The sequence below is a fragment of the Aquarana catesbeiana genome, linkage group LG03, assembly GCF_042186555.1.
Source record: "Aquarana catesbeiana isolate 2022-GZ linkage group LG03, ASM4218655v1, whole genome shotgun sequence".
NCBI classification, from domain to species: domain Eukaryota; kingdom Metazoa; phylum Chordata; class Amphibia; order Anura; family Ranidae; genus Aquarana; species Aquarana catesbeiana.
The window spans coordinates 221,871,301-221,883,541 of NC_133326.1; the positions used below are offsets into that span (position 1 = coordinate 221,871,301).

At 44.2% G+C, this 12,241-nt stretch overlaps 1 protein-coding gene across 3 annotated transcripts in view; it reads left to right on the forward strand.

Annotated features, from left to right (window-relative positions):
* Nucleotides 1–4,019: 4,019 nt before the first annotated feature.
* Nucleotides 4,020–12,241, forward strand: part of FAM3C (FAM3 metabolism regulating signaling molecule C) — a 94,052-nt gene continuing 85,830 nt past the window's right edge. The window contains exon 1 of one of the 3 annotated variants that reach the window (XM_073619803.1): nucleotides 4,020–4,153. The gene's annotated coding sequence lies outside the window, so the exon portion shown is untranslated. Of the gene's footprint in view, nucleotides 4,162–12,241 lie in introns of all 3 variants that reach the window. The other 2 variants (XM_073619805.1, XM_073619806.1) reach the window with 2 other exon arrangements.

Sequence of the window (12,241 nt, forward strand, 5' to 3'; positions counted from 1 at the left end):
GGCCCGACAGAAGCCTCTCCTCAGTGCAAGACACATGAAAGCCTGCATGGAGTTTGCTAAAAAAAAACCTGAAGGACTCCAAGATGGTGAGAAATAAGATTCTCTGGTCTGATGAGACCAAAATAGAACTTTTTGGCCTTAATTCTAAGTGGTATGTGTAGAGAAAACCAGGCACTGTTCATCACCTGTCCATTACAGTCCTAACAGTGAAGCATGGTGGTGGCAGCATCATGCTGTGGGGGTGTTTTTCAGCTGCAGGGACAGGACGACTGGTTGCAATCGAGGGAAAGATGAATGGGCCAAGTACAGGGATATCCTTCTCCAGAGTACTCAGGACCTCAGACTGGGCCGAAGGTTTACCTTCCAACAAGACAATGACCCTAAGCACACAGCTAAAATAACAAAGGAGTGGCTTCACAACAACTCCGTGACCGTTCTTGAATGGCCCAGCTAGAGCCCTGACTTAAACCCAATTGAGCATCTCTGGAGAGACCTATAAATGGCTGTCCACCAACGTTTACCATCCAACCTGACAAAACTGGAGAGGATCTGCAAGGAGGAATGACAGAGGATCCCCAAATCCAGGTGTGAAAAACTTGTTAAAATTATGGTGTATAGGAAATCCGCCCACTCCTATATTCCAAACGCTGCGCCAATGGAAACAAAGTTTCAAATTGAGCAGCCACTTCTGTGTGTGTAAATACGTGTCCAAGAAATTATTTTGGTTCACCATAAACTAATCCCAACCGACAGTGAAACCAAATAGCATCGCTATGTCAATTAACCTAAATGAACAAGTGAGTCACTTCCATAAACAGTGAAAATATTACAAAAATATGGAAAATATTAATCCACAATACAGTGCATCAAATAAAGTGAACCGTATCCTAAGTAAATATGTGAATAATCAATTTAGGTGAATAAAAGATCAAAAAAGTGTAATAAGAGACTTTTAAATCAAATACATGTGAAAAGTCCAAAAAATAATAATAGATAAATAATGCTTTCTTTGGTGTTAATCCGTGACGTGATATAGTGTAGATCTTCAATAAATCAATCTTCCACCACACCTCTGTGACTGTGATTCCACTCCCCTTAGGCGAACAGACTCACCAGCTCCTCTTGCCTCACACTCTCGTGTTTGGCTATAAGGCTTTAACCCACACAGAAGGGGGCAAACTAATGACCTCCAGTGATCCACCGTTACACATCCAGAGTTTTTCAATAAAGTGCTCTCTACACATGTAAAAAAAGGAGTGATCCAATAGTGTAGTACCACCTCCTAGTATGGCGCTCTCCGTCACAGCGTGCTACGTCATACGTTCTCGATTGCCGTACAGCCACGCCCTGACATGTTTCGTCACAGGGACTTAATCATGGGATTGGTTGTACGGCTAGGCAATCTCCTCTTTATACCCTCCGCTGTCATAAGGGGCGGAACTATTATCACTGCGCTTGCGCACTCACTGTGTCCCCGCTCGCACCATACGCCAGTATTACACTGCAGCAGAGGGTTGGACACAGGTAAAAATAATAATATCGTGAATACCAAAAGTACAGATTTATATGAAAACAATAACTTGTCACATCCTTGAGGTTTACCCCATAATAAATAAAAAACTTGTTGCATCTTTCCCAAAAAGACTCATGGCTGTATTAGATCAAAAGGGTGCTTCTACTAAATACTGAGCAACGGGTCTGAATACTTAGGACCATGTGATATTTCAGTTTTTCTTTTTTAATAAATCTGCAAAAATGTCTGTGTTTTTCTGTCAATATGGGGTGCTGTGTGTACATTAATGAGGAAAAAAAATCTTAAATGATGGCTGCAATATAACAAAGAGTGAAAAATTTAAGAGGATCTGAATACTTTCCGTCCCCAATGTATACCTATCTTCTGATGGTTACTTCCAGCAGGAAAATACACCATGTCACAAAGCTCAAATCATCTCACTACTGGTTTCCTGAACATGACAAGGAGTTCACTGTACTGCAATGGCCTCCACAGTCTCCAGATCTCAATCTGAGATCACCTTTGGGATATGGTGGAACGGGACATTCGCATCATGAATGTGCAGCCAACAAATCTGCAGCAACTGTGTGATGTTATCATATCAGTATGGACCAAAATCTCTGAGGCCGGGTTCACACATATGCAGTGTTAATTTTGGCAGTGAATTTCGATTTAGCTTTCCTCTTAAGCCCCGTACACACGATGCAAAATTCGTACAGTAATTTTCGTACGACGTCCAATCATCCCATAATCTTACCGTTGTTATGGTCCTTTCGACAGTCCATTTTGACTTTTCGGACAAAAAAATCTTGATGAACAGGCTATAAAATTTTTGTCGTATGTGAGCTCAACGTCTGATTTTCGTTTAATTAGTACGGTTTTCGTCCGAAAAAAAATCGTAAGAGCAAGACTACGCATGCTCAGGAACGAAAGAATACATACAAACTATTCAACACATTACGTCACTTCTGATGTTGAATTCGGTTGTATGAGAATTTTCGTATGGTGAGTAACCTCTTCACTTTCGACTGAGACTAGCATGCAACAAAAAACGGACGAACGGTCGTCCAAAAATCTGATCGTGTGTACGAGGCTTAAGTCTTTTGACTAAAATGGCATTTTAGTTCTAGTCCCATTTTAGTCTTCTGCAATTGTTTTAGTTTTAGTCGAATTTAGTCGACTAAATCTCCAGTGCATTTTAGTTGACTAAAACTCATTTTAGTCGTCTAAAATCGAATGGGTGTAAATTGTAATGCATTATTTAAGCATTTCTCTACAATCTCCAAACTTATTATATACTGCTGGAGTGAAAAATTGAATATGTTATTATTTATGGTATTTAGGTTTGAACATGCACTACAGACCAGTGTTAATTTTGACGTCAAATTTTAACTTCGTTTTAGTCATACTCTTTTGACTAGTTTTGAGTCGTATTTTAGTCATCTCAATTGTTTTGGTTTTAGTCGTATTTTAGTATTATTTTAGTCTATGAAAATGTTTTAGTCGATGAAATTGGCATGTGCAGCCGTGGGTTCATGTCTGGGGTCTGGTGTGTTCCTGTACGCGGTTCAGATGCGATTCAGGTCCGAATTTTTGCCTGAATTCAGACCTGAACCGGACCCAAAGACGCACAGGACTCCTTTTCAATCCAGACCATGGCCTCCCCGGACATGTGGGAATCAGCTCCATCGAGAGCCTGTCATGGGAATCGGATGTGGGGGAACCTGTGTATATGTGAACCTGGCTGTAGGAATGTTTCCAACACCTTGTTAAATCTATACCACGAAGAATGAAGGCAGTTCTGAGGACAAAAGGGGATCCAACCCGGTACTAGTAAGGGCCCTTTCACACTGGGGCGGTTTGCAGGTGCTATTGCGCTAATAGCGCCTGCAAACCGACCTGAAAGTGGCACTACTTTGATTCCAGTGTGAAAGCCCCGAGGGCTTTCACACTGGAACGGTGCGTTGGCAGGACGGTAAAAAAAGTCCTGCTAGCAGCATCTTCGGAGCGGTGAAGGAGCGGAGTGTATACCGCTCCTGCCCATTGAAATCAATGGGACAGCATGGCTATACCGCCGGCAAAGCACCTGCGGTGGTTTTTAACCCTTTCTCGGCCGCTAGCGGGGGTAAAACCGAACCGCTATTGGCCGAATACCGACGGTAAAGTGCCGCTTACAATAGCAGCGCCCAGTGTGAAAGGGCCCTAAGTGGCCGGTGAGCGTATAAGATCACCATAAACGAATACTTTCTAGTCAGAATGGGCTTTGGGCACCATTACCAAGGCACAGTGAGATTTTTATTGATTGGAAATGTGAAGTGTAACCCCCAGTGATTAATTTTATGAAGGCAGTGAGGGATGAAGGGTACTGACACCACACACATGACTGCAGCCCAGGACAATGGCGGAGGGGTGAGCCGTGCCGGGAAACCAGCAGGCGACATTGTCACAGCAACACAGTCAGCGACAAACAGAAGGGGGAGGGGAGAGGAGGGGAAGGAGTTGCTCGGAATCAATAAAGCTTGTTGAACCAGTTGTTCCTGTTGTTCCCGCAAGGCACGATGGACCTTGTAGTTTGTCTTCCTGTGTAGCATTGGATCGCTGGCTGGCTGGCAGTTCGGAGTGTAGATCGTACATCAGGAGGTCGGTAGGTGTGTTTGTGTTTCCCTGTGTAACGTATGTTGTAGGAATGTGACAGGATGGGGTGTGGGGGGTCGGAGGAGCTGTCATTCTATACACTGCGCCCAGACAGACATCTGTGTCATCAGCAGCCCTCCATCCTTCCTATCACTTGTGTCTGCCCTGGACGGGTTCCTGTACTGGGGGGATGATGACAGTGCCTGGCAGATGAGGGTGGCACTGCCACATGGTCCATGTTAGGGACTTCACAATATACAGTAACTTCCATGGAGTCCCCACACTTCCCAATGAAATCCAAGGCTTCCTATGAACTCTGTCACTGACAGAGCTCCCATTGTGATCTTTATACCGTGTATATAGTGACAGTTCCAACACAAGAGGCTAGGGAGGGCCCTGTTCCCAAGAGCTTACAATCTAAATGAGAGGGGCAAGTGATCAGATCTGTGGGGGGATGATCTGATGGAGAAAGTAAGGGCCTTTGCACACAGGTTGTCAGGCAGATCTGATCAGAAGGGTCGTGTGTCTCTGTGTACACCGCCGACCTCCAGGACCAGAAATGTCATGTAGACAGGACCTTCTACATCCACCGCCGTCCACTGTGTAAAGTCGGCCATAGATGGATGGAATCCACAATCCATCCGTCCCTGAGCAGGCTGGTTGGACTTGAATTGGATCCATCGGGACTTCTACAACTAGCCTGATGGATTTTTTTTTTTTTGTATGCAGTTACTGCCGACGGCACTGGCTGTGAACCCGCAAGAAATCACAGCCTCCCTTTGTAAACATGCCAGCGCTGGGGACCTGAAGACTGGAGAAGAACCAGCCTGGGGGTGAGGACGGTGCGGGATCCCGGGACAAGCATGTGGCCCTTGTATTAGAAGTCAGCAGCTACAGTATTTGTTGCTTCTTATGTATTAGCTGCTCACTTTGAATGTTTTCTAGGGTGAAGATCTCTTTAAAGCGGAGTTCTGCCCCCCCCCCCCCCCCACCAAAATAAGTAAAGTCCACAACTAAAACTACTGTAGCTGCTGCCTTTTAATATAAGAACATTTACCTGTCCAGGCATCCTGCGATGTCGGCTCCCCAGCCGATTTTCCGATTGGCTCTCAGGTGCTGCTGCCATTCGTAGTAAGGGAAACCGATCGGTTTCCTAATGCTGCAGTGCAGTCTCCCAGAAGTGGGTGACCGGTACCTGTCAAAAATAGGTACCCGCCCCGAAAGGTGCCAAATGTTGCACCAGAGGGGGGGGGGAGGCATATAAGAGTTCCACTTTTGGGTGGAACTCCGCTTTATTTCAGGTACTTATATAGCGCCGTCAATTTACGCAGCGCTTTACATATACATTGTACATTCACATCAGTCCCTACCCTCAAGGAGCTTACACTCTGAGGTCCCTAACTCACATTCATACATACTAGGGACAATTTAGACAGGATCCTATTAACCTACCAGCATGTCTTTGGAGTGTGGGAGGAAACCGGAGTACCTGGAGGAAACCCACGCAGACACAGGGAGAACATGCAAACTCCAGGCAGGTAGTGTCGTGGTTGGGATTTGAACCAGCGACCCTTCTTACTGCTAGACGAGAGTGCTACCACTACACCACTGTGCCGCCCGTGCTTTAAGGCCTAATGCTTACTGGATGTTATAGTAATGCCAGTAGTGTTGGCTGTAGAATTTTTTTTTTTTTTTAGCAAATTTATACTCCCACAAAGGCTTATGGCTCAAAAACGCCGTATAGCAACATTTTCAGATTTTTATCAAGAGTTCTGCTGGCCATACACTATATGAAAAATCACCCGAAATTGGGTCGTTTGGCCAGTGCATTCGTTTTTCAGCCAGTTAATGGACACAAAATCGATAATCGTTTGGGAGCTAAAAAAAGAGGACAAGTTTGGAAATTTTTGAACGAACGATAAATTGAAAGGTTAATGTGTTTCCCGTCCAAACTGTCTGCACTAGGTATATGTAAAAGAAACTAACAAAAAATGCATTCATTTATGTCCACTGAACGATTTATCGGTCATTACATGTGGCACTATCGTTTGCTCTCGCGGCTGAATGTTTGTTTTTCGAAAATGGGTTCGGCTGATTTTTCGTATAGTGTATGGCCAGCATTAGAGCCTTTTTACAGGTGAAAAACTCCTCCTAAAACCCACTAGCCAAAGACAGCCGCTGTAAAAACGTCCAATGTGCATGAGGCCTAAGGCTTAATGTGCTCGGGACGTTTTACAATCTCTCCTGAACGGAGTTTTAACTTAACAGATAGTAACCGATGTTTAAAAATGTCTGTTTTGCTGCGTTTACTTTTTTAGAAGTGTTTTTTTATTTTTTATTTCAAATAGTCAAAAATTAAAAGTGCTTGTAAATGAAACGTGGCTTATTGCGTGTTACCGACTTTACAAGCAACAGGCGTTTGGCTTTTCAAATGCCTCTGAACATCCATCCTGAATGCATTTTTTTTTTGCTTTCCAAAAAATGCTTCTGAACTCAACTGCCTAGAAATGACTATAAACTGCCCTGTGTACATGTACTGATCAGATAACAGAGGAGAGTTCAGGGGCAGCTGAAAAAAATTCCCAACTGCTCCTAAATATCCGTTTACCAGCAGTGTACATGAGGCCTAAATATGCAAGCTTTGGCCTCATGTATACTGCTGGTAAATGGACATTTAGGAGCAGGTGGGCATTTTTTTTTTCAACTGCTCCTGAACTCTCCTCTGTTATCTTATCAGTACATGTACACAGGGCAGTTTATAGTTGTTTCTAGGCAGTTAAATTTAGAGGCTTTTTTTGGAATCTAAACACAGCTTCTGAATGCTTTTTTTTTGGAGGCATTTCAAACGCCAAACGCTTCTAAACGTGGTAACTTGCATTTAGCTGCATTTCATTTACAGGCATTTTTAATTTTTGGCTATTTTGAAGACAATTTTTTATTTATTTATTTTGTAAATGCAGCAAAACGGACATTTTAAACATGGTTTACTATCTATCAAGTTAAATCATTCAGGAGAGGTTGTAAAAACGTCCCGTGTACATTAAGCCTTAGGAAAACTTGGGCTTCATTTTGTTTTGTGAACACACACAAAATTGTGCAATTTTTGCATGCATTTATGAAAAGTGTAAAAAAACCTGTCATGATTGCAATACTATTCCTTGTTATTGGCACTTCAAATACGTCTTAACAGATGTCCATTTTTTGCACTAAAACGCACCAAACCCTTGAAGCCCAAAGCAGTGAATGATCTAATTTGCTGTGTTTGTCACATATAGGGCAACCCTTTAAAAAGAATATACTGCCTTATGCACATGGAGCAAAAAACGCACATATGGATGATGCGATTTTGCTTGTGTCTACGAATTGTTGTAAAGTGAATGTAGCGTCTTTAAGTTGGCCAATAAAGGGTCTCGCTTAAGGCAGAACTAATCTCCGCTCCAATTAATTTTGTGAGGTCCGTCACCAGCACCCACATCTTCTCTTTGACTTCTTCAGTGGTGCCGGGCGTCAGCTCTCTTGATTGGCCGGTACACGGTGATGTAACTCCTACACATACACAGGAATTTATTCATTGTGACACCGAGGCACTGTGCCAAGAATGTAACCTGTTTAGCTCAGTCTACATTCTAAAGGAGATTGCCAATGGACAGGTAAGTTGGGTTCATTCAAGTAAAGACTGTTCTGCAAAAAAAAAAAAGCCTGCGTTCTTGACCTTTTTTTTTTTTTTTTTTTTATCCTTTAATGCCACTCTAAACTCTGAACCTTCGCATAATTTGTACTAGAAAGCTGGCAGTACACAAGGTAGTTATCAGGAATCTAATATAGTAATCACAAGACTTGCTTAAAGTGGAGTTCCACCCAAAAATGGAACTTCCACTTTAAATTACGGTGACTCCCTGATATGCCACATTTGGTATGTCATTTTTTTAGGGGGGGGGGGGGGGGGGGGCAGACACCCTCTTTTTAGGGGCATACAGCTCCCGCTTCCTCCTGGTGCTCTGCGGCCCCAGAAGGAAGTTCACCTCTTTCCCCTCCCCTGTGCAATCTTCTGGGACACGTCACGGGTCCCAGAAGAATGCCCGGCCAATCACAGCGCCACAGCTGGGCACCCACAGTCAGAATGCCGGCAGTGCAAAGAGGAGGGGGAGAGGAACGGGGCTTCGTTCGCCTGCATCGCTGGGCCGTGGGACAGGTGAGTGTCTGATTTATATTATTATATTAAACTTTTTGTAGCTGCTGATTTTTATATGGGTGAAACTCCACTTTAAGGCCCCTTTCAGGTGGCGTGGAATCCGTCCAAGTGGATCTGCCTGCTCAGCGAGGGATCTCTCCGCTGAGCAGGAAGATGACGACAGGTCTGTGTGCGCTCCGCTATGCAGACACAGCCCGCTGTTCTCTATGGGGTGGCCGGATGGAAACAGACTGTCTGTTTGTTTTCATTCGATCCGCCGGATGGATAGGGAACGGGTCCTATTCTGTCTGTTTTGATCGGATACTGTGGGGTGACAGCGGAAACATGTCAGCTGACATCTGCCGCCCCATAGAGAACAATGGGTGTTCTGATCAGGTCCACCTGTCTGTTTTTCAGCTGTGAAAGGGGCCTAAGGCTCCAACTTTGAATGGGTGCGACTTGGATGTGACTTGTTGTCTCTCTGCAAAGTCGGACCCACTGTTGCATGTAAAACATTCAGGTACGGCTTTCATGCAAATTTTGAGGGTTAACATTGAGGTCTATGGCCCTCAAGTTGCATGAACTTTGGACCAAAGCAGTACATGAACTACTTTGAAGTCACTGCAACATTAAGTCGTACATACATGAATGGTTCTCATTGGGAAAACATGTGGTATGACTGGTCTTGCAACATTGATGTCCAAAGTCACATGACAAGTCACACAAGTGTGTATGGGGTGTAACGCTAAGACTGGGTTCACTCTTATGCAAATTGCATGCAGGTATCCCCACATTTTTGCAGTTGAAGGTTAAAAAAACTGCTATGTGTATTCTATGTTATGTTATGTTATGCTATGTTTCATCCCCTATTCACACATGAGCAGTTTTCTGGCTGTTTTCCTGTGGCTGACCACACTCAACATTCAGATTCCATCTTACACTTGTAAGCTCAGCCGCCCCATGTGCAAAAAGTTGCATGAGCCTTTTTTTTTTTTAGACTTTTTGGGCATTTTTGGCCTCGCAGACTGGGAATACCTGCAGACATGCAATGTGCAAAATTTTTCATTTTTTGCTTGTTTCCTTGCACTTTTTGTGTCTAAAAAAACTCTTTTCTTCCTGTAAAAAAACAAAAACTCTTCTCCCCTTGCCCAGCTCCTGAATATTGATACAGCCTGTAAAACAGCTGAAAAACTTCTGAAAAAAAAAAACACTTTAAAATCACCAGGAATACACTTTGTTCATACGTGCCTTTAGGGTTATGGGGCAAGGGGGCAACGTGTCATTAAAATGACCTCTTATGGCCTGGTCTGTGTGCTGTGTACAATATAGTGAAGGTGTTAAAGTGGAGGTCCGCCCACCCCTGCAAAAATTAAAAACCAGTGGCTACGCATGCTGCAGCTGCTGACTTTTAATAATAGGACACTAACCTGTCCTGGAGTCCAGCGATGTCGGCACCGCAGCCGATGTTTCCATCAGCTGTCCGGTACTGCCACTGCCATTGCGGGTAAGGGAACCCGGTAGTGTAGCATTACAGCTTCACGCCAGGTCCCTAATGCACATGCGTGAGTCACCGCTGCGCTCTCCTACTGGCCTGGCGGCGGGGAGAGGAGGAAGCCGAGCTGTGACGTAATTCGCCGTAGCCCGGACTCTCTGAAAAGGTGCCAAATGTGGCACCGGAGTGGGGGGGAGACAAATGAGTGGAAGTTCCACTTTTGGGTGGAACTCTGCTTTTAGTTCCAAAAAGCTTTTTTTTTTTTCTTTTTTTTTTTTCTTTTTTTTTTTTCTTTTTTTTTTTTAACAGCCTAATAAGGTCCCTTTCACACATGCTGTCCGTTTGTCTGTTTTTCATTCATCTGTTGACGGATGAAGAAACGGAAATCAATGCATCTCTATAGAAAAATGGATGATCGGCCATTTACATCCACATCCGTCATCTGTTTTTTTAAACTGATCAAAGCTCCAGTTTTCTTCTGTTTTTAAAAAAGATCAGATAAAAAAATCGGATGAATACTTCATCGGTTTTTGTCATGACTGAACCGAAGAAATGAACCGCATGAGTGGAAGGGACCTTACATACCAGTAGTAGTCGTGTCATTTATTTATAGGCTTGGTGACCTTGCCCTACTCCAGTCTATAGATGACTCTTTGATTACATCAGTGAGATTGTGTAATTCTCTGCTCCTTCCTGCTCACTTACCATTGTTATCAGTAAAGACTGGCTGGCATTGAAGATCAGAATAATAAGGTGTTCTCCTTATCTGCCAAACTGAACAGGAAAATCTAGTCTTGCTTGTACTGTACTGTTGCTCAGTGACCTGACCGCTGTTTGGCAATGTGACTTGTTGCATACTAAAACAGAAAATCGACTTTACTTAATTACCGTACATTCCAGGTGCAACAAAGCAAAAGGAATTCCAAGCCTTTCTGGTTACAGGCAGGGGAGAATCTTTTTGGACACAGGCTACTACCTCTGCTGTCTAAGGACAAATAACTTTGCACCATGGTGATGTGGTTACTCAGTTTCTAAATGCCCTGCCATAACATACCTGCATGGAAACACACTGCCCTGCATTGCCATACCAATAATTCAGCAGGTATGATTTTTCGAGCCAGCTTGGCGCACTTTGCGGCCCATGCAAAGCATGAGATGCCTAGCCGTAATGCACATTAACATGTATGTGTTACAGCTGAACTCCAGGGAACCTAAAAACACAGCGAACACATCGGACAATTAACTTGGCCTCCCGTTCACACCTATGCGAATTAGATGTGGATTACACCACATCCAATTCGCAGGACATTTTAAAATACATTCATATGAATGCATCTGGTTCACATATGTGCGTTGCTTTCGCACTGCGCATTGCACAAAAAACGTGTGTGTTTTCTGGGCATTGCGGTGCGAATCACAAGCCCATTATCTTCTATGGGAATGCATCTGATTCACGGATGCATTGCGTTCTGAACATGGATTTTCTCCTTCTCCTCACTACACCTCCCCCTCTCCCTGCTCACTGATCCGCAGCTAAAACACAGAGGAACCTCTGAACAACTGATTTTTATCTTCCCAGTGAAACCTGAGCTTCAATTCGCACCGCACATGTGTGAACCCAGGCTGACACTTTTTTTGGGAACCAGTATCACTAATACAGTGATCAGTGCTAAAAATATGCACTGTCACTGTACTAATGACACTGGCAGGGAAGGGGTTAACATCAGGGGTGATCAAGGGGTTAAATGTGTGGCCAGCATGTGTTACTGTGTGTGCTGCTTTTACTAAGCAATGTGCTTTGCATGAAAAAATAAACAGCACATTGCTGCTGTCAGTAGGAAGCCCTGTGTTTGTTTACCTACACAGGGCTCTCTTCGGTAACGTCCGGAGCCAATCGTCAGGTGCGGCAGCTGGCACTCGCTGATTGGTTCATGCACAGCAGGGGCGCGCGGTCGCACTCCTAACCCCTTTGGAGCGGATCACGTACTAGGTACGTGATCCTGCATAGGAGAGCCACCTTGCTGCCGTGAAGTATACGATCGGCAAGCGGTTAAAGTGGATCTTTACTACATCTGAGCACCACAAACCAAAAACAGTATTTAAGGCTCAGTTCATAGTTGTGCAAATCCACTGCGTTCCTGCATCGCACCAGACTCACACGGCAGTTCACACTGCTCCAAGCGAACTGCTGGGAGTGTCAATACAATGTTAATGACACCCCCATTTCAGCTTGCATATCGCACTGCGAACTGACAGTTCGGACTTGAATTGGATGTGAACACCAATGTGATCCGATTCTGGTGCGGACTAAAAAAAGGGTCCTGTGCAAGTTTGATCCGAATGCGATGCAATATCAGCCATATTATCTGTATGGCTGAAATTGCATCGCACGGACATCGCATGTGATTTGCACTGCAGTGTGTTGCGAGTC